This window comes from Pantherophis guttatus, chromosome 2 (assembly GCF_059756535.1).
Source record: "Pantherophis guttatus breed Tessera chromosome 2, ASM5975653v1, whole genome shotgun sequence".
In the NCBI taxonomy this organism is placed as follows: domain Eukaryota; kingdom Metazoa; phylum Chordata; class Lepidosauria; order Squamata; family Colubridae; genus Pantherophis; species Pantherophis guttatus.
This window is the reverse complement of record NC_142064.1, coordinates 63,047,064-63,070,690: the sequence shown is the minus strand read 5'-3', so window position 1 is coordinate 63,070,690 and position 23,627 is coordinate 63,047,064.

The following is a 23,627-nucleotide window of genomic DNA, read 5'->3' as shown; positions in this document are numbered from 1 at the left end:
GAAACAAACAATGAGATGGCTTTAAGGTAAAACATACATGATCTTTCAAATCTTTACTTTCCCCAGAATTACATCTGTCTGCATTACTGTGTATGTCATATAATGCCTTATGAACACAGCAGCTCTTGCACTGAAGTGTAATTGTAACTTAAGTGTAATTAAAAAATAGAAATTTTTTATAGAAAAGAAATAGAAAAGAGAAAAAAAGATAATTCACCTGTTTGTTTTTTCACAGTTTGCTTCTGGCCCAAAGGAATTTTTATTAATGCATATTTTTTTCAAGACAGAGCTCCAATGCTACAGAAAAATATATTTAAAGCACTGAAGATTAGAGCTGAGCTCAGCTGGAGCTGTTTGACACCAGTAAAAGTAGTTTACCAATCTCATTAAAATAATTAATGGGAAAAAGAGGGATATCATAGAAAATACTGCTTCTCTTCTCAGAAGCAGAAAATCATTTTTTTAATGATTTTAAAAATCAAAGTTATGCTGCCAGATGAAATGGCCATGCACCAGAAGCTAAAATTTCCCTGAAGATTTTGAATCGAAAATCATAACTGTGAATAAAGCATTTAGTAGCATGCTAATGTTCATAGAGATATTTCAAAACACGTTATACTGTATATAGTCAAGCAATAGCTCGCTTTAGCTACTCCATTCCAGTCTTTGCATTTTGTTTAAAATGTCCATAATAGCAACAAAAAACATCTGGAATTGCAAGGTTGTTAATAACTGGGTCCTAACTGCAAGAAATCTTTACTATAGGAATAGAAGCATAAAAGCTTTTTGCCACTCTTGGATTCTGCCAGAAGATTTAATAAACCAAAATTAATTTGAAAGTGACACACTAGAATCAAAGTAAGCTAGCATTCATTTTCCAACCACATAACCTAGTGGTAATTAATAACAAGAAAATAAAAACACCCTTATTCAGATGTTTTTACAACCACAATTGAAACCAAAATTTCTGTTGTTGTTCAGTAAGAAAGTTGTTCAGTGAGTTTTACCCCATTTTACAACCTTTCTAACCACAGTTGTTAAGTGAATCACTGCAGTTGTTAAGTTAGTAACACTGAACCTGGTTTCTCCTTTGACGTTTCTTGTCAGAAGTTTGCAAAAGGGGATCATATGACCCCAGGACACTGCAACCATCATAAATCTGAGTCAGTTGCCAGACGTCTGACTTTGGATCATGTGACTGGTTGTAAGTGTGGAAAAACAGTTGTAAGTCCCTTTTTTTCAGTGCCTTGTAACTTCAAACAGTTATTAAATGAATGGTTGTAAATCAAGGACTACCTGTATGGGAAAATTTTCTGTGATATAAACCTATGTCTCAGGGGTGAAATCCAAAATTTTTCCCTACCGGTTCTGTGGGCGTGGCTTGGTGGGCGTGGCAGGGGAAGGATACTGCAAAATTTCCATTCCCACCCCACTCTGGGGCCAGCCGGAGGTGGTATTTACCGGTTCTCCAAACTACTCAAAATTTCTGCTACCGGTTCTCCAGAAACTGTTAGAACCTGCTGGATTTCACCCCTGCTGTGTCTGGCTCATTTGTGTTTATGAATAAAAGCAATGTAATTTGCATTATTAAAAATGGTTATTAAAACTATTTACCTTACTTGTTATATAAATTAGGGGGAAACATTTACAAATACTTCACACTTTTAAAGATAGGGTACAAATTTATGGGGATTTTAAACATCTCTATAAATACTTGTCAAACTGCAATACCACTAACATGAACAATAGAGATGGCTGAATTTTTACACATCTGCACGCCCATCGTCAGAAAGAAGGGATATCAAAACGATGATATATCATTTCTTAAAACAGCAGCATTCTTTTTGGAATGTAATCTCCAGGCTGCCTGAAGGCATTTCACAGAAATTTGCTTGCTTTGTCCAAAACCTGAAAAAAATGAACGCATCTTAATTCTATAATAGGAATTTGTGGTTGCTGTCAGATGTAAAGGCAGGGATTATTGGAACCAAAAGATGTCAGTCAGTAAACCAAACTTCCTAGTCAGTTCTATTAAATCTCTATTTACTCAGTGTATTAGTTGTAATATATTTGTCAAGCCAGCATCTTCTGCCTAGAGGTTGTGCTAAATCTCTGTTAAATCTGATTTATACTTATTTGGCTCAGAATTTATATCCACAATAGCTGGAAAAACTGTTTAGCTTCCCACAATGTTATTAACAGTGTGTCTTTGCTGGCATCTTCAAAAGTATTGTCAGCTAGTCCCTCTTTATGGGATAAAATGCTGAAATGCATCTGTATGAATATTTATGGAAGTCATTGCCATTGCTGAAGAATTGTTGGCAGAGGTATTTTAGCTGTGGAATATGGAACTTTGGGGGGGGGAAACTAAATCATTGCTCTCATCCTGCGCATGGCATTAAATAGTTCTTAGAAAACAGTACGATAGATGAACATCATTATTTTAATTAAGTATCCTATGGATGTATATAAATATATCTAGACCTCTTCTTCCTTCTACCATTCAGGCATTAAAGATACGAGTGGGCAAACTTTTGCAATCAGCATTAAACTTTCAACTTTTATTTTATTTTATTGTAATTGGCCTCCAACAGCCACATAATTTATGTGTCTGAAAGTTTGGTATTCAGGGGAGATAGGTGTATGAAAAGGCTAAATTTGGCATTATTTAACCATAAAAAGACATTAACAAAATCAGTGAGCTTACTTCAGAACTTCAATGACACGCATAGATCATATGACTGACATGGGCCCTTTCATAACAGCAAATGCTTGACCTTTGGGCAAATAACACTGTCTGATATTTGGACTTTCACCTTGCCGCTGGCCTCATCCCAGCTGTCCACCAGCCATTCATTGCCCGTTATTGCCACTGGTGTTTCTGTTCAATGTTTGCTTTGTAAGACAGTGGAGAGGAATGGTTGTTTTTGATTTATGGTACAGGTGCCTAATCTCTGCTATGGGATTAATTCTGTGTCAGCCTATTCAGAATCCATTAAGGGAGAAAGGGGGGAGGCTGGTTTAGCATTTAAGTCTGCTTTCCAAAGTTATTGTAGTTCTCTACTGACAACAATTCCTTTAGTGATCGTTTGAAGTTACAATGGCACTGAAAAAGTGAGTTATGACCATTCTTCATACTTACAACTGCTGCAGCATCCCCATAGTCACATGATCAAAATTGGGATGTTTATCAACTGGCACATATTTATGACGGTTGCTGTGTCCTCGGGTCATGTTATCCTCTTTTGCGACCTTCTGACAAGCAAAATCAATAGGGAAGCCAGATTCACTTAACAACCATATTACTAACCTAACAACTGCAGCAATTTACTTAAGAACTGTAATGAGAAGAGTTGAAAAACTCCTTTAACACCTGTCTCACTTAGCAACAGAATTTTTGGGCTCCATTGTGGTCGTAAATTGAGGATTACCTGTTTTCTCCTAGACTCACAAGCATTAGACTCCAGCAGCTCTCCTAAAAGGATTCCACTTAACAACCGTGTTACTAACTTAACGACTGCAGCGACTCACTTAAGAACTGCAACAAGAAAAGTCGTAAAATGAATCACAGAGTCACAGCATTAGACTCCAGCAGTCCTCCTAACAGGCAAGGATGGGTGGAATGCCTTGTAACACTGGCTGAATTTTTACCTTTCCCAGAAAGGAGAAAGAATTCTACATGGCTGAATCAAGAAAGGTAGAAGCACATACTTGCTGACTGCTTTGTTTTTAGACTTCTGGTATTCATCAGAGGAGGAGCAGTTAACTCCCACTTGCAAGTCCTCCCTGGTCTCTTCTTGATAAATACCAGAAGATTAGGGGAGGAAAAGCAGCTTAAAGAGCAGGACATAACTTCTTCCATCACACAAGGAATTCCTTACCCGTCTGATTCCCCTGTGACTTTTCCCCTTCCTGAGAGGGCAGGAAATGGTGAGGGGAGAACTGGTATTAAGGCACCACAGCTGTTCCTGCTTTTTGAGAACTTGTAGAAGGGAGTCTTTTGGGGCAGCCAAAAGAAGAAGGTTTTAAAAAGGAAATAATAAATGAAATATTTTAAATGTGATCTTTGTTTCTAAAAGAGGAAATCCCCCATCCAAATGCAGGCTACATACACTCATAAAGGATACATCTTAACTATTAAAAAAAAAAAAATCCACTGATCCTTCAGTGTTATCATGACACAAATCTGTTATCAAATCAAACTATTATCAACTCATAAAATACTTTATGCAGAATTATTCATTGTTCATGTTTTTAGATCAGAACAATTAGCAAATTTATTTAGAAAGAACAGAGTTATTTTTAAAGAAGAAATACAATAATTTGGAACCAAACAAAACTTCAAGGTTTAACTGGCCAGGAGACTAATTTGGTCTGCTTAAAAATCTAGATATATTTAAACACATTAGTGGAGTTTTTCCTGAGATTATCATCTCTTTTTTCTACAAGGGGCTTCATTCTTAAAAACTACATCATAGGAAGTTGCAACATGATTTCTCCCATGTTAGGAACACGTGACCTACTGTATAGAGCTGGTACAGATAGGTGAGGATATATATTTGTTTGGCTACGATATATATTTAAGGGAAGTGGCAGTTTGGCCATTTTGGAAGTAGTTTGCCTTTTCCAAAACTATTCTGAAAGATGACGTGGTCTGCAGACTTCAGAGATGAACCAATCCTGTGACAATCAAACAGTACTACCGTAGATTAAGGATTTTGGCGAGCCAATGCAAAAACTAAATTTGGAGGCTAAATTTCTCTTACCATGCACAGGGGGCACAGTGACCTACCAGTTTAGATGCTGGGCTTGTCAACCAGAAGGTTGGCAGTTCAAGATGCAAGCATCATGTGATGGGATGAGCTCGCGTTCTTGCCCCAGCTCCTGCCAACCTAGCAGTTCGAAAGGATGCAAATGCAAGTTCGAAAGGATGCAAATGCAAGTAGATAAGAAGGTACCACTTTGGAAGGTACCACATGGAATGCCCCCTGCCCTGGCACTGGGCATAGTCATGCTGGCCAGATGACCACAGAAGCGTCTTCAGACAATGCTGGGTCCCTCAGCTAGGAAATGGAGAAAAGCACCACCCTCTAGAGTTGGACATAACTCAACAGTGGAAATTGTTACATTTACCCTTACTTATATGCACAGTATTAAATTAACATATGCAGTATGCCAACTATTTCCCCAGTTTACAGTATTTGCAAATTCAAAATGTCTTGTTTTACACAGTTCGTCTTTATTTCCATCTGTCTCATTGATAACATAGATAAGTGCCTCTACAAAAGCTTAATTTGGTGAATATTACTTGTCATTCCTAAGAAATTTTGCCTTTTTTAAATCTTATCCAGAATCGTTTGTATTTTCTTTTGGCTTTTATTTTTAAATTCACCATTCTGTTGTATAAAATATCCTTTTACAAAAACTTTGCTCAAATACCAAACTATCCATACTTATATGCCTTTATTGAGATTATTTTCAACATTCCTTTAACTTTTTTTTAACCAGGCCTCCCCCACTTTTTCATTCTGTAACAACATCTCATTCAATCTCCACTGAAAAGATACCTTGCAGCTGTTCTCAAGATACATATCTGAACCTTGGGAGCAATTTAAGGTAATGTGTGTGGAGCTGGTATAATTATTTCACATTGTTTACTGGAGCGATAGAAGGAGGAGGAGGGGAAAAAAATACAAGAACCAGGTTCCAAAAGTATTGCTTACCAATTTACTCCATAAACATATTGAAGGCCAAATTTAATTCCATAGCAGCAAGTTAAAGCATGTGTTAATGAAAGCAGACAGTTTGTTTCTGCAGAGTAGAAATAAAAGGAGGTTAATCAGAATTCTGGATCATAGAAATTAATTATTTGAGAATGTTTCTCCTCTATTTCCTCTATTTCTTCTTCCTCTCTCAACCCAATAGTCTCACATACAATACGCTAGAATTTACAGCATCAGATAATCACATCAGTCACACTAAAAGCCTCCAAAGTATAGCTACCTAAACACCTAAACCCTTTCATTCACAGTAATATTTTCATTATCTAGTGTCTGGAGTAGCCAACAATGAAACAAGGAGCAAGATGATAATGAAATTCTGTCTGCTTGTGCCCTCCCAGCTCAGAATGAATTCCAGATGTTGAAGGAAGGACCTATACATGTGCCTTTCATATGGAATCAGACCTGTGATCACACTGGACAATGCTACCCTTGCAGGAAAGAGAGACAACTGGAAAATGTAGTCTTGAATGTTGCTTTGCAATTTATATAGATTTTCACAGATTGAGAGCAGGGTTCAGTCTTGAGATGACTCTTGGCAGAACAGCCCTGTCATTCAGCAGTAGTTCTGCCAAGTTTCTGGGATTCTTGGGGGTACCTAAGTTGGCTTGAAATGAACGAGCTGGGTTGCTTATATTTTTAGATCAAAAGATTGAGTGGAATATTTGAAATAAGGTTGCAATCTTTTGCTCGCTTATTTAGAAGTGAGGCATTTCTTAGCAGACATGTGTAGCATTTTGAGCTCAATATTTTAACAACATGTCGTTAAATTAGAATTAAACTATTAAAATTGGATTTATTACTATTGAAATAATTACATTTATTTTCTTGTTTGAGTTTAATAAGACTGTCTACTAAGCAAATCAGAATGGCCATCATTTTGCAGCTTTTCTACCATGAAATATTGCTTTGAAGTTCTAGCAAGAGACCTCAACTATGGTATACTTTTGATAGAAGGACAGTATACATCCATCTGGAATGGTTGTCTTCTTCCATTGAGAATGCAACTTCAGGTGGGATGCACATGGAGTACCAGAGAAGGAAGGGGGAATCCACCTACTGAGCTAGATTCACTGAACCAACCCTGGTGATTCATAGGATAAAGGCATCACTGACAGAGTATCCTCACATCTGTCCTACCATGAAATAGTTTCCTCTTTTTAATTCTTTTAAATTTAAAGAAACATTGGAAAGCCATTATGTGAATGAGGGTAGGACTCTGATGGATTGTCCATCTGCAGGATATCTTTCCAAAACCTAAGCTAAACTGGACCAAATTGGATGCAGGGAAAGAACACAACAAAATAAATAACAGGTTTGAAAATAGGTAAAACTGGATAGGGTATGCAGAGAATTTTTTTTAAATATTACCCAGTGTATCCCTATGGAAGAGACATATAAGCAGCAACTTAGCTCTAAAAATGTAGGAATGACCTTGAAAAATGGAGAATAGCCACAATCAGGGCTAGGGGCAGGAGTGGGCTGCTGGGGGTTCTCAGGGGTTCGGAAGAACTTCTAGCTAAGATTCTTTGCAGTTCGGAGAACCCCCAAATCCCACTCCTGGCTGGCCCCGCTAACACCCCCCTCCAAGGAGTCCCTATGCAGCCCATTTTGGATGCAGGTAAGTGCAGGGCACGCACAGAACCTTGGGGAGGGTGAAAAATGGGCCTACCGGAAGTTTGGGAAGGCTGGAAACGGGCTCGTTTCCCGCCTCCATAGTGCCTCCGGAGTCTGGGGAGGCTATTTTCATCCTCCCGGAGGCTCAAAAATAAAACATCTGGAGCCCGAGGATGGCAAACCCCCCCCCCTCGGTCATGGTGCAGGAGGCCGACTAGGCCACGCCCATCATGGCCATGCCCACTCAGCAACCGGACAGAGAACATTTGCTAAAATTTTTGAAGCCCACCCCTGGCTACTGGGTTGGATAAGTGGCAGCTTGGCCTGCAGAAGGAATGTGAGCATGGCAAATATCTTAGAAGGGATCCTCCCTGTTCTTGGGTTGTAAAGGTGATGGGGAAGACACGTACTTTCAGAAGCCTATGGAGATTCTCAATCATCCAAGTCATGATTGTACCAAAGGTCATCCCATGGTTGGAAAGAAACAAAGTCCAGTTGCCTTTTGGAAAAGTACCTTTGGGACATGTATTTCTAAACCTGCAAGATTCTGTTAACATAACCTTATGTTCATGTTACATTAATATCACTCTGAGTTACAACTATGGAAAGCAAAAAGATGCTCTGAAAGAAGATAATGGAAAATTGTACTGTATATACAAAATGTATAGATGTATCAGAGCAGTCCCTGTGACATTTAAGTATTCTAATGTCCATATCGTCAACGCACACTTAACTATACTGCTAATCAGAATGTCACTGAATACTTTTTGAAATGTTTAGCTGAAATCAAGCATTCGCACAATCAAAATTTTGCTTGTTTCAACAAAAGCAAAAGGACAACAATCCACTTCAAAGAACTGTCCAGTAACTCAACGTAAAACTTCTGAAACTCAGGTTTCAGTATGAATAGCATGAAATAGAAGATGCGACAGCTGTGCCTACACATCACAACAATTTAAGAAGATAAGAGGCATTCACATGTATGTTCCTCCATATCCTTACTTCAGCACTTCTGCTCTTTTTAATTAAACTGCACTTCGCTGTTATCAAACAGAGGCACAAATTCCCTTAGTAATTTTTAAGCAAAAACCGATAGATTGTAGCAAATCCATCACATACTCTTTTTTCGATAGTAATTGTATTAAAGATCATAACTGTAATAGTAAAAACTAAGGCAAACTAAAAGGAAAGGTAGAACAGCTATTTCTTAAACTAGAGACAGAATCTGGTAAGTTAACTAACATTGGTGTGGTTTAAGGATACAAGCCTTAAAAAAAGAGTTAGGGTTGTGTGCATAGCAGCTGTATCCAAAGGAAGGATCAAAAAAGTTAACAGGATGGTTGTGGCATGTGATCAAAGTGAAGTGCCTTCTGTGTATGTGTTGATGTTACATGCATGTCCAAAGAGTCATGGCTTGAATTACTCTGCTGTCATCCTGAGTTATGTGCCATGGTGCATTTAGTGCTCTCTAATAAATACATTTAGGACTGCAGCCTGAATTGGTATATTATGACCATTACTAAATACACAAAAAACTCCCAAGAAACAGAGGTGAAATGCTCCCGGTTCGGACTGGATCAGCCAATCCGGTAGCGATGGTGACGGGTGGTTCAGAGAACCGGTAGCAAAAATCCCTCCCCCCCGGCCCATGCCCACCCAATCACCCAGTCGCTCACTTGCCCGCTTGCCACTTCTTTTAAAAAATACTTTTAAAGGGTAAAAAAAAGACTCTGACGATCACAGCTGAGCTGCACGATCGTCAGAGCTTTTTTACTTTTAAAAGCATTTTTTTACAACCTATTCGGCTGAATAGATTGTAAAAAAAATGCTTTTAAAGGTTAAAAAAAAGATCGCGCACCAGAGCTGATCACCCCCCGACCCCCACATGTGCTGTTCTACTTACCCTATGCCTTCTTTTGGTGTGTACTGCGTGTGCACCTCGCATTTGGTCATGGTGTGTACTGTGCATACACGCGCCCAGCGTGCATGCACAGCCAGCAAACCAATAGTAAACTGGTTCAGATTTCACCACTGCCAAGAAACCCTATGCTCTTAGCCTTAAATTTGACAGAGAGAAACTCACCTCTTTAGCCAAAATTCAATGATTCAAATAAAATAAATCTCAATTTGTCATCAGGAGTGTGGATGCTCCAGCTTATAAAAGGCTGAAAGTGGAGTCCACAAAGTCAACACAGTATATTTAAAACAGCCTGACCCAGTCATATGGAAATACAGAAGCCAAGCTAAGTATCCTTAATAGCAGTTGACCTCTCTGTGGCTTGTGGGCAAAATGAGGATTTCAAGGTATAGCTTACCATCCCACATCATAGGATAAATATTACCCTTAAGTAAAAACAGGAAATATTTGGCTATTACAAAAGTCAACAATATGTTAGCAAATATAAATATGCAGTGAAATCCGAATCTTATATTTTCTTTAAAATAGGCTGATAAACTTCTTTTTAAATAAGCATTTTCTCTCTTTCAAAGCAGAAAAGTTTTAATAATATTATTTTTGAAGATAATTAAATTTAGTAATGCGTTACTAAACATGGAGTGCATGTGATGCCTCAGCAGGTAAGATGATGGGCTTGTTGTGAAGTGATTTTCCACCTTCCTCAACAAGTATAAACAATTCTAGCAATGTACCACCTTCTCTTCAAATGCAACAAATGATCTCTTCTTTTCATATCCCATCACTTATCTACAATTTGTATAAACAATTCAGTAAAGCATTCTCATTTCAGTCCTGGTTTCAGCAAACATCCCTTAAGGCAGAGGTCTTCAAACTTGGCAGCTTTAAGACTTGTGGACTTCAACTCCCAGAATTCTCCAACCAGCTATGCTGGGAGTTGACGTCCACAAGTCTTAAAGCTGCCAAGTTTGAAGACCTCTGCCTTAAGGGTTACCAGAAATAACAACACACCTGTTTTAAGCTTGATTAAATAAACCATCTTTCTTTTACTTCTAACAATTTAAATCTTCAGCCTATTCAAGGGCTAAAATCATAGAACCTGATTTCATTTCTTTTCCTTTTTTTTTTTTTTTGTCTTGGTTGACAGGCTACAAGACTAACATGGAAAAAGATGCTACACTGGATATTTTAAGACCAGCTGATGTTTTAACAATTAAAGGGATACACAAATACACAACTCCATCACATATTCCAACTGTTATTTTACTAATTGCCCACTCAGACCAAGCTGACAAAATCACTCTCCTTTTTCACACATTTATAATCTTCTAAAATGCCTAACTTTGATGGGCCCCATTTCTACTCTGTCTCAGAAAATGTGACAAATGTGTCTAACAAACGGGGCGAGGACGGGGGGGAGTCTCCAGAGCGAAACAGGTCACTTCTATCCATGCAAACAATGATATTTTCTTATTACAAAGATCAGAGCCCTTAGTTGATGACAATTTGTAAACTGCAAGCTGGCTTAAGGTTTATCTTTCCATTAACTCTTGTCAATGGGAGCAGGGAAGGGTTGGATATATTGAGGGCTGTATCTTTGCCACTGAGACTCTTCAAGTTACTGTAGTTTGTTTGGATTTCACTTCTCCTAATTGCTGCCATTTCCACGGATGATTTGGCCTATGTTTGAAGTTGATGAACAGTCCAGAGTGTGTAGCACATACTGCTGCTCTCCGTGTGCCAGGAAATAGAAGAAGGCGATAGTGTGTTTCTATGTCTATGTAAACACCTGCCACAAAACCACCTTCTATTCAATGCTGTGTCCCAATTCGCCCTCTACCAGAAGTTTCTGGCTTGCTTAAATGCTTCTATCATCAGTGATAATCAGTCAGGATGCTGCTACTGTGCAAATTACTTACAAAGTACGAAAGCTCCTGCTTTTCAGAAGGAAGAGAACGGTATATAAGAAAAGGTAAAAAGGAAAAATAATTGTCTCACACAACAACTTGAGTTACAACTGCATAGGCCACAAAGATAACAGCTAGTTCACGCATCCACTGTCTGCTTGATTCCTCCTCAACCATTTCTTTAGCAAAGATTTGTAAAGAACTAATTCATGGAATGAAGCTTCTGCAAGAACTAATAATTGCATGAAACTCAGAGACTCAATGCAAGGGATTTAAATGTATGAACTCCAGAACCAAAGCATGGTGTTGTGATGCTCTGTTCCCCACCCTTTCTTTCTGCACTTATTTTACATCTTGAACATGGCTTTGATGTTACACAACTATCATAGAGATTCTGTGGGTGCATGTGACTTTTGAGTTAAGACATATAAAAAATATATTTATTCTGGGATGTGTCTATACTATCTTGGGCTATCAGGTCTTGCTTGGCATGATTACAAAATGCACCTGAATGAAACCTGAGCATTCCTCTGTTTGTCCAACTTGTGAAGCTGTCCTTTAAATCTCTTGCATTGATAAGCATTCAGGTTGTACTCTTACTCAGACAATTACATAGCTCAGCAGAGACTGAAGGACTTCTTTCTGCAAGAACTCATTTTCAGCTTACATCTTTGCTACCTTTGATCAATGAGAAGATGATAAGGGATTAGGATTAGTGGAAAAATGTCTCAGCTTCAGCATACAGAAGTACACATCGAAATAGGAAAGGACACATAAAATCTAATCATTTGATTTCAGTCTTAATCTTGAAAAAAGTTTTCAAGAACTTGAAAAAAATGTCTAATGAAAAGTTTGTTCATGAGAAGCCTAAGTATCCTATACCCTCAAGATGTAATCATCTTTCACATTTTTCTAAATGTCCCTTCCCCAACTTGGTGCATTTCTAGCCAATAAGATCTCGGGAATAACAAGACTTGAAGACTAGTTTTGGGCAGGCTATTCTAAATAGTAAAGTGGGCTATATATGAAGAACACAGAAGTAATATGCATTTTTTCTTGTGGAAACAGCTTTTTAAAAATATCCCTTTATGGTGGTTTAGCTGAGAGTGAATTTCACCACAGAATCAATCACAGCCTTGGGCTAGAATAAACTAAGACCAAATGTGGTTTTCAGAAGAAACCAAAATGCGGGGATATGAGTGTTGGATTGTAGATACAGTTTTATTTTAGATTTCTCTAGAAGCTCATTTCAATAAGGCCATTGACTTGAAAATGACCTATCATCAGCTTCCTAGGTTATTTCAGGATTCTTCTACAGAAGTAGAAGGTTCTGCATACTTAAACATGTGCATCTCTGGTCTTTTATTTTCTTTAATGTATAAACACATGGGAGTCCTTTTTGTTTACAATAATGCAGGGCATTCTTAAGAATTCTTAATTATTAAGAAACATATTCTCAAGTTTGCTGTCTTACAAATCACTGAGCATTTTCCTGCTGTTTTTCCATTCTGGACTCTATCATGAACATACGGCATCAACTTTTTTTCCTTCCCTCCTTCTTTGTCCCAAAGGTACTTTTTCAAAAAGCAACTGGACTCTTTGTTTTCCTTGAAAATGTTTAGCTTCTCATCCAAGAGTTCTGTCAGAACTGAAGAAGCTTCTTGGATGAGAAGGCAAACATCTTCAAGGAGAAAAAAAAGTCCAGTTGCTTTTTGAAAAAGCATCCTTGGGACAACCATAACTAAGAATCTTCATAGTCCTTCTTTCTTTCCTTCTTTCCTTCCTTCCTTCCTTCCCCCAATGGGACTCTAATCTTTCACTATACTCTGTGGAAGAAAAGATCTTGTGGGAAGGGTTACAACAAGATATCTTATTTCATTCCCACTTTCAACAGCTTTTCAGTTAAAGCCCCAACTGCCAAGCGACTGCATCTTTTGATCTAGTTTCATGCTACCTTCTAGTGTAGAATCTTTGCTCTTGAGCTTGACAATTTCATCATTTCAAGGAAAGCAGCTGTCAGACGGTATCACTGTCAAAAACAGAAAGCTTCTCAAGATACCTTAGAGCAATTCCATGAAGGAGCAGGAAGTTTAACACTGTGGCCTTTGATGTGATCTAATTCCTCATAGATTAATAAGAGAGTGAGAAAGGAGAGCCATTTCCAAGAACATTATGAATGCTTTTTTTCCCCTCCTTAGCTATTCAAGAGGATCCTCTTCTACCTACAAAGGACAAAATAAAGTTTCTGCCTGCAAAGATGATTGTCTGAGTCCATTAAAATGTTCCATTATTGAACTTCACTGAAATGAAAAAGTTGTACAAAAGCATACTGTTATAAAATTCCCATAACTTCCTATTTTAAAAAAAATAAATGTTTTTTTAAAGGAAAAAAAATTAAAGGAAAAAAAATTCAAATAGTACAAGTGTACAAGAATATAAAAATAAATAATATGAATCTAAAAACACTTCAACAGCAAAATACTGGTGGACAGCTAGCAGATCTAAACTCTCATAGCTCAAAGGACATTATTTGAAATTTATTATAGGGTAAGACATTTCATGTCTATATTTTAAGCAAAATATGTGTCTATTAAACTTTGAAGGTACCTGGCTGACATAAATAAATTTATTAAGGCAAAACAGGGACAAAGTGAAAGTGTATGCAGTAAACAATAATTTAACACAAATCTGCCTATAGATTATGTGGCAATTCCCTATATATTTTAAATAACCTGCCTGGATCATTTCATTGGGCTTTTGCTCTTTTACATGGCAAAAAGTTCAGCAAATCTAAAAAGGAGACTGCTAGCCTAGTAAATAGGATAGAACTGCTATAGAATAAATAATAAAGAACACATAAGAACTGCTGAATTCACACATGGCAGCAAATCATAATATAATTTGTTTAGTTTGGATTTACCATGGTATGAATATCCAAATACTGTATTTTGAAAAACATTGTTGTAGTATTGTTCATGATTCAGTAGTTTGTTTACCAAACCACGATTAATATAAAAGTGACTTAATTCAATATGAACCCATTGCTGACACCCTTCTCTACACATTTACTCAAAGACTCACTTTTCTTAATAGAACTTAATCAGATAAATGTGTGTATTGAATTGCAACTAAAAAGTTCAAAATGTTTTTCTCTTTTCGCTTATTCCTGGGGAATGTTTGTTTAATTTTGCTTTTTAGATTCTACAGTCAGATGGTATTCAACAAATCTGGATTTCACCAATCACCGTCCCACACACACACACACAAGCCCCTACTTAACATGTTGATGTTCTAAAGAATTAGTTCTTCAGCAGCAACCAAGAGATCTTTTCATATATTTTTTCCATTTACAACTTAAGGTTAGCTTGAGCACTCTTGTAAACCAGGTACTTTTCTAGTTTTGATGACTGGCATTTTTCAGAGATATTTGCTCTGTCTCAGTTGTGCTTACTATGTAAAGCTACTTCTTTTGTCCCTGTGCTTCAAGAGGTCAGTAAAAGCCCTCCAGAAACACATTCATTAATTGGTAGGGAAAAGGCCAGAAGATTGGCATAAAAGAATAGAATCCTTTATTGGCCAGGTATGATTGGAAACACAAGGAATTTGTCTCCGGTCTATAAGCTCTCAGTGTACATACAAGCAACAAATGATAAATCATGAACATAATCATAAAATACCATGATTATAAATCATAAGATACAACCCTCAGTGATAGTCATAGGATACTAAATAAGCAATCAACATAAATCATAAGATACAAATGACAAAGTTATAGTCATAAGAAGCTAAGGAAATAGGTGATAGGAAAGATGAGAAGGGTAATAGTAATACAGCCCTATTAGGTGGTTTGACATCCCAGGAGATAAGACAGTGTTGTGGGAATTAATTGCTTAGTAGAGAGATGGCATGGGAAAAAATGTCTTTGTGTCTAGTTGTTTTGGAACGCAATGCCAAAATGTATTCAATGTATTAAATACATTGTATATATCAATGTATCCTTGTATATATCAATACAGTGCAATAAATAGTATGCACAGATTTCAATGTATATTATATTCCCATCTTCAAAAAAAAACACCAGATCTAGGAAACTACGTACAGACCAATCAACCTAACATTAATATCTGGGAAGATACTGAAAAAGATAATCAAAAAACCAATCTGCTAACATCTAGAAACAAAGTTATAACTAAAAGCCATCTAGTATTGAATTAGAGGAGGAGCAAGTAAAAGAAACAATGATAGCTTGGGAAAGAAACTTTGGACATTCAATTGATTTGGAAGAACGGCAACAACTATGGGAAAGGAATTATAAATTAACTATGTCCACTGCATATAAGGAAAATCAATATAAAATGTTTTATAGATGGCATAAGCCATCTGAGAAATTAGCAAAAATGTTTAAAGAAAAATCAGCTAAATGTTGGAAGTGTCATCAACTACCAGGATCATATTATCGTATGTGGTGGACATGTTCGGAAGCTAAAAACTATTGGAGTAAACTTAAAACTTGGTTGGAGGAAATGATACATCAACGTATCAAATTTAAACCAGAACTGTTCCTACTGGGTATCCTACCTGAAAAAATTAGCAAGGAAAAAGTTTATTTGATAATACATTGGGGTGAAATGCTCCCGGTTCTGACTGGATCGCTTGATCCAGTAGCGATGGAGGTGGGTGGTTTGGAGAACCGGTAGCAAAAATCCCTTCCTCCCCCTCCCCATCCCATGCCCAGCTGAGCCGCACAATCGTCAGAGACTTTTTCTTTTAATTTTTAAAAGCATTTTTTCTACAACCTCTTTGCCAAAGAGGTTGTAAAAAAAATGGTTTTAAAAGAAAAAAAAGTGGCCATGCCCACTCAGTCACATTACCCTCCCCCACCAAGCCATGCCCTTAAGATAAGGAAAATCTTTTATCACAATACTGCTTCTTGGCACCAGTTCCTCAAGCTAAACCCTGACTCCAAAACCCTCATAAAATTCAACTCAGTGGTGAAATGTAAAATTTGTTACTACCGGTTCTGTGGGCATGGCTTGGTGGTGGTGGTGATAATGTGACTGGGTGGGCGTGGTCAACGTTAAGTGTAAAACGTTGCTTTTCTCCACATTAAATTTCATATTGTTGTATAGGGCCCATTGTTCAAGTATCTCAAGAACTTTTTGGATTCTGAGCTTGTCTTCTGCAGTTTGGCTATTCCTGCCAGCTCAGTGTCATCTGCAAATTATTCATGTTTGTATTTTCAGCTAATATTGTTTTGCTTCTTTACACAACCACTACATATGATAGTATGATCCCAGCAACTGATGACATTTCCAACACTTAGCTGATTTATCTTTAAACATCTTAGCTAATCTTTCTGGTGGCATATGCCATCTATAAAACATCAAATGAATAGATTAATGATTAAAGATAGAGAAGACTCAGAATATTTTAAAATATGGAAGGATTTTTATTATTGGTTGGAGAAGAGATATAAATGATTAATTATATAAGTATGTAAAAATATGTGATGAGTTGAATATTACGTTAGTAATGAGTTGATATTGTGGACTGGATAAGGATCACGATAGAAGTAATGACAACTATACAGAAGAAGAAAGAACTTTGGAAGATAACACCACAGAACCGGTAGTAACAAATTTTACATTTCACCACTGAGTTGAATTTTATGAGGGCTTTGGAGTCAGAGTTTAGCTTGAGGAGCTGGTGCCAAGGAGCAGTATTGTGATAAAAGATTTTCCTTATCTTAAGGGGATTTTGCTTTATGACTGTTTTTGCCAGCATTGGCTGACTCCCTGAAGAGTTGTGTTTAATCAATTGCAGCCCAAATATCAATGCAGCCAGAAATGTTTAAGTGGTTTCTTTACATTTTCATTTTGAAGTTGCCAGTGGATCGGGGGTGGTTGGGGTGGATATGTGACTTGGCTAGCAGAGGTGTCATGAAGGTTTTTACATTCCAACAGTCCCCCTTTGTGTGGAACCAAAGTTTTGCAGTGATGTATCAGTTTGGTAAACACTTCCTTGCCTGGCTTAAACAGGAAGGATTACATTGGGCAACATAGCAGGAGACTATGACAATTATGATTAGATGGTGGTCTTAGATTAGATTAGATTAGTGGTCTTCTGGGTGCGATTCAAGGTGTTGGTTACCACCTTTAAAGCGTTCCATGGTATAGGATCCGGGTACCTTCGAGACCGACTTCTGCCACCAACAGCCTCCCACCGGCCAGTTCGCTCCCACCAAGAGGGTCTCCTCAGGGTGCCATTGGCCAAGTTATGTCGGCTGGCGACACCCAGGGGGAGGGCCTTCTCTGTGGGAGCCCCTGCCCTGTGGAATGAACTGCCCCCGGAAATGCGTAAGATCTCCGACCTCCGTGTATTTCGCTGTGCCCTCAAAACCTTGCTGTTCCGCCAAGCCGGGCTATCAATGTAATGATTTTTTAAATTGGGTGTTTTAAACTTTTAGGGTTTTAAATCTGAGCCGAAATTATGTAATAATTTTAATTATTTTTAACTGATGTTTGTCTTTGTGTTTTTAATAGGCTGTACACCGCCCTGAGTCCTTCGGGAGAAGGGCGGTATGGAAATAAATTTATTTATTTATTTATTTATTTATTTATTGCCCTTAGGAAAAACAGTTTTAACCATATGAGATATGCTAGGAGAAGTCCAAGAACCTGGGATTGTATTTTATATGTTGGACCAGGGTTTTCAAATTCCAGATATTTTCTTCTGTCAACTGGGAATTTTCAGACAGGATGAAGTATTTATTTTCTTTTTTCTTCTTTCTTGCCCCAGAGTGATAATTATGGTCAAAATAGCACTGAGATACTTTAGATAAATTGTTAATATACTAGAATTAAAGGGGGGGGGAATAACTCCTCACATACAAGAATTCAGAGATGCAGGCGTAACTTCTGCTGACTTCAATCAGAATAAATGTAGCCTTGAATGTGAGAATGATATAACCCAGCTCAATCAGTCTGACAGCAAAACTGTTAAAATTGGTAAAATGGTCAGACATCAGTAGTGGGTTGCTACTGGTTCGCCCCGGATCAGGCAAACCAGTAGCAGCAGTGGCGGGAGTTCTGCCTACCCGCCCGGATGTCTCTGCGCATGCACAGAAGTGTTGTGCGCGCATCCATGAGCGAACCGGTAGTGAATGAAATTGAACCCACTACTGTCAGACATATGTCACAAGTGAATATGGTATGTTTGATAAATCTTGTCTATTTGGAGAATAAAAGGATTTGAGATAAAGATGAAGGAACTTGTCTAGTACAAATGGTCAGAATTCAATCAAGATAAGTTTTTTTAAAATGGGCTGATTTATTAGACACATATAAGTAATTATTTCAAACCTCATGAGCTCTCAGATGGTCATATGCACTGCATAAAACAATAGTATGATTGAATAACTGCAAAAACCACTATTAATGTACTACATTGTGTTAGAACAATCTCTTTTGCAGCAAGAAGTAAGTGCAAGAGAAATAAATTTTACTCTCTGTTCTTAATACTTAATCTTAGTTTACAGAGGTGGTATTGTGAGTCATGAAATGAGAGATGTCTCAAATAGGGTTGCTAGGTCTGCTTCCAAAAAATAGTGGACAAGCGGGGGGGGGGGGGGGTTAAGTAGTAAAAAAATAAAAAATTTACAATTAAATTATATATTTTCTTACAAACATTTTAACACGTATTAAAATAATCACTTCAAAACTTTACTTAAAATTCAAAACATCAAATATATTATAATAATATGTAAAATATTAAATTACATTTTACTTTGCTGTCGTGTGTATTTTTTATTTGACTGCGCAGCTTTGATCAATTCTTTGTGTTTAAGGAATAATTCTTTAATTTCAGTACAATGTTGAGAAATATTAAAAAATATACAAAGTTCACTTCGAACAGATGGTACAAGCAGTCGGTTACGTTCGTCAGTCCACAAATTTCTCATGACGCTGAAAATTCGTTCAACGTTTGCATTTGATACCGGAATTGATGCACAATACTGGAACAGTTTCAGTAAACTCGGACCTGGCTCTTTCCTGAAAAAGTACGTCCACTTATCAAGGGATGAATCGCCCTGCAGATAAACATAAACTTCTTCTAAGGCAGAAATTTCATCGAAGAGAGTGTTGGGTGGAAGTTCTTCTCGCCATGGTAATAATAACCAGATGTTCATCATTTCTTCTAAAATTGGAGGATTATTGCGATCAATTAGATTGAATCAATTTAGCGTCTCATATACTGAATCGGTGAAATTATACCACTTTTCTAGGTACGCAATGGCTCTTTGATACACGTTGATGGCTTCTTTCTTGAACTTTTGCACGGCATTCTCAGGCAAATGTTTTTTACGTAAGGCAAATAAAACTTTCATTCCAAAAAACTGCTCATGGTATTTTTTTTTTGCAAAGAATCACGCAGTTTACACATGATAATGTGAAGATCACATGCAAGAATTTTCTTTCTTTCCAGCTTCAGTAGGGTGTCTTGCATTATTGACATGAAGAAGTGTGTGAAATATAAATACAATTCTGAAATTGTTGGCTCATCGTCCTTTGCGAGTTCATTTTCCTGATCCAAAATAAGGTTCCAGATAACCTTATGGCACTCATCAGATCCAAGAGAAATAAAATACGATTTTAGAGGTATCCAGTTTAAAAGAAGTCTTTCGACCGCTTTAAACAAACTTAACCAACGTGTTGGAACATGGCACAAAACTTCATGGAATTCTGACTCGCAAAACTTACATACCATTTCATCACAAGGCTTTTGAATAAAAAAAATGTCCACTATTTTGTGAAAAAAATAGTGAACATAATGTGAAAAAAGTGGACTGTCCACTCAAATAGTGGACACCTGGCAACCCTAAGTCTCAAATGGTAATTTTATCTAACAAGTTGATAAAATTAATGTTGAACAAGTTAATGTTGAACTATCTGAACACAGCAAGTATATCTAAAAGTATGAAAAATAATCATACAGATAGGCCATACAGTATACTGAAGATGGCTTTAAATATAGTTAAATCATCCAAATTCTCTTCCTTAATTGTACCCCATATTTAAGATACACTCACACACAAACGTACAAATAAACTTGGAACTTAATCTTAGAACAGTCAATGTAGAATGTAGAAAAGACTGGTTGAAGAGCACTTTGTAGAATAAATAAGTATCAAAGACCTTAGTGGTGCTGGATTGACATTCATTCAATTTATCATGCATTCATTCATTTAAGAGCAAAATTGATCATTTATTAACTTTAAGGATCAAGGTTACAAGTGATTCAAATATGAAAGGAAAGCATGTTGGTATTTAAAAGACACCTTTAAATATAAACTGTATGCCATTAAGAATCCCAATTGATGTCATAGCATAAATATGATTTTATATGATGCAGTTAAATCTTGTAGAACAGCTTTGACTTACATTGGAAATTTATAGACTTCATCTGTTTACATCTTCAACTAAATTATTAAATAAACTGACTTTGTGTAAAACACTCAGTGAATATGCTATTAGAAATTTGATGGGAAAGTTACACTGGTAGAATAAAACTTGCAAGTGTTGAAGTTTGTAATGTAATTACTGAATTGTTGAATATGTCCAACCTTGACAATGTAATTTACCATATGTCAGGCTGTATTGTCTTATGTGTAAGCTGCTCACATGCCTTCTTCAAGGTCCTGCAAAGTGTAGGTAAGTAATTAGATGTTGTAGTGGAAATATATTAAGAGTATACAGCTGAGTACAGGCAGTTCTTGATTTATGACCACAATTGAGCCTCACATTTCTGTTCCTAATTGAAACATTTGTTAAGTGAGCTTTGCCCCATTTCTTGCCATAGTTGTTAAGTGAGTCTCTGTAGTTGGTAAGTTAATAACACATTTGTTAAGTAATCTGGCTTCCCCAGACTTTGCTTTTCAGAAGATTGCAAAAGTTGATCACATGACCCTGAGACACTGCATCCAACATAAATATGAGTTAGTTGCCAAGCGTCTAAATTTTGATCACATGGCCATAGGAATGCTGCAATGGTTATAAGTGTGAAAATGGTCAGTGTCGTTGTAATGTTGAATGGTCACTAAATGATCTGTTGTAAGTAGAGGACTAGCTGTATAGAACTCAAGGTTTTTTTAACAATAGAAGTTACTGAAAACACTGCTGAGATATTGGAAGGTCCTATTCATGCCAAATTTCAAAAGCAACATGTGAGGGAAAAAGTGTCAGCTTTCTCCAGATGAGACAGTAGGTAAGCCTATACTTGTCTCAAAAGGAAAACTTCACATTAAGTTCATTAAAGTTATGATGGATGAAATAATTGCTCAATTAAAGGACAAATAATGGTGGAGCTGTTACAATGTGAATCATTTAGAAAAAATGAATGATGTAAGCATTAAAAGAATGCAAAACAATATCTTTATATCATTGTTACCTATTTGAAATCAAGAGTAACTTTAGGTATGTAATCATCCTCAAGCAAAATGCAGTTTTGCATACCTCAGTTTACGGTAATTTTAAGTATAGTCAAACATGTCATTATGTCCCATGCAGTTGTCTTTGCTTAATGTCCACTCATATGACAGTGACCATTTAAAGTTATAATGGTACTGAACAAAGGGACTTATGATCATCCTCAAAGTTTTTAACACCCTCACAGTGATATGAACAAATTTGGATTCTTAGCAACCAGCTCACACATATGACTGTGTAGCATCTTGTAGCAATGTCATTGTCATTTGTAACCTTCCTTGCCAGATTCCCACAAGCAAAATCAATGGGGAACCAGCAGGGAAGGTTGCAAGTCAGTTGGATAAGTCTCTCCCACCCACAGCTCACTGGCCTTTTGTCGCTCACATATTGTGCCCTTCTTGCCCCCCTTCACTTGCATGGACCGCATCCTTCTTATCTCATGCTATGGAGTCACTCATGTGATGGGCTGTGCCAGGTTTCTCCGCCCCCCCCCCGCCCCTTAGTTCCCACACACTCCTTACCTGGGACTCCCATTGCTTCCCCCTTGACAACTCTGTTTAAACATCTTGGGGTTACAGCTCTGTATATCTTGGGGTTAAAACGGCAACCAAGACTACCTGGATTGTTGTCTCTAAGTGATGCAGTCATGTGATGAAACATTTTATGACCGCATTGCTTAGAGATGGCAATCTTGATCTGAATTGCTGATGTAACTTGAGGACTTCCTGTAGTTCTAAACAGAGGTGGAATTCAGCTGGTTTGGACCGATTCGGGAAAACCGGATGTTAATTTTACGTCTGGTTTGGCGAACCAGTAGTTCTGATGACCGACTGGCCCCACTCACCTCACCCCACCTCTCCAGGAGACCCCACATGGCCCGTTTTGTATCCTAGGTAAGTGCAGGGGGGGTGTGGAGCCCAGGGAGGTGGAAAAGGGGCCTCCCAGAGGCTCGTGGAGGGTGAAAATGGGCCTATTTCCAGCCTCCAGAGAGCCTCTGGAGCCCGGGGAGGTGGAAAACGGGCCCTCCATAGCCTGTTTTTGCTCCCAGGAGGCTGCAGGGAGGCCTACTAGGCCCAAAATTGGGCACAAGGAGGGTGCAGCGCCCCTCCTCACAGCCCATTTTTGCTCTCGGGGGGTGCACGAGGCTGAGTGCTGCCTGTCACACCCCTGGCCATGCCCAGTCAGCTGGTCATTAGGGCAGAGAATCAGTTGTTAATTTATTTGAATCCCACCACTGGTTCTAACTGTATCGATAAGGGTTGCATGTGGAAAGAAACCATTTTCAAAACTGATTTTTTTTAAAAAAAACAAACCAACCTGTATTCTTCCCTATCACTAGTTAGGTATAGCTAGTGCATACCTTGAAGCATGAGGGAATGACCATAAAAGGTTCAACCCCTAATAAGGGAATTTAGGCCTAGATCCAAGTTCAGGTAACTGGCATGGAGCACTTCTGTGCCAGAGCAACTTTATTGTTGCCTAAGCCAGCGTCTCTACGCATTTGTAAAAGTAGACATAGCCAGTTTGACATAAAAGGGGAAGAAAATGGCTTCTTAGCTTTTTCCTTATGGGTTTAAAAATGGCCTTATATCTTTTTTGCTTCACTTAAGAAAATAGCCTAGTGTTTGTTTGTTTGGTTGGTTGGTTGGTTTCTTTTAAAAACCTGTTTATTTATGTGGAGAAAGTGAAGAGAAATTCCCGAAGACGAGCATGTGAAATGGCCTCTTCAGAAAGCAATAATTAGACTGTACCACCATAATAGAAAAGTGATAAATAAATCTTGATGAAAAAATAGGCATAACATGGCAAAGATCTTTTGGCACTGTGTCCAGTTGACAGTGGGACCCTGAGACACAAAGCAGCGTAACTTAAGCACTAAGTTGTACTTAAGTTTAACAGATTTCCCTCATATTTCAATACTTTT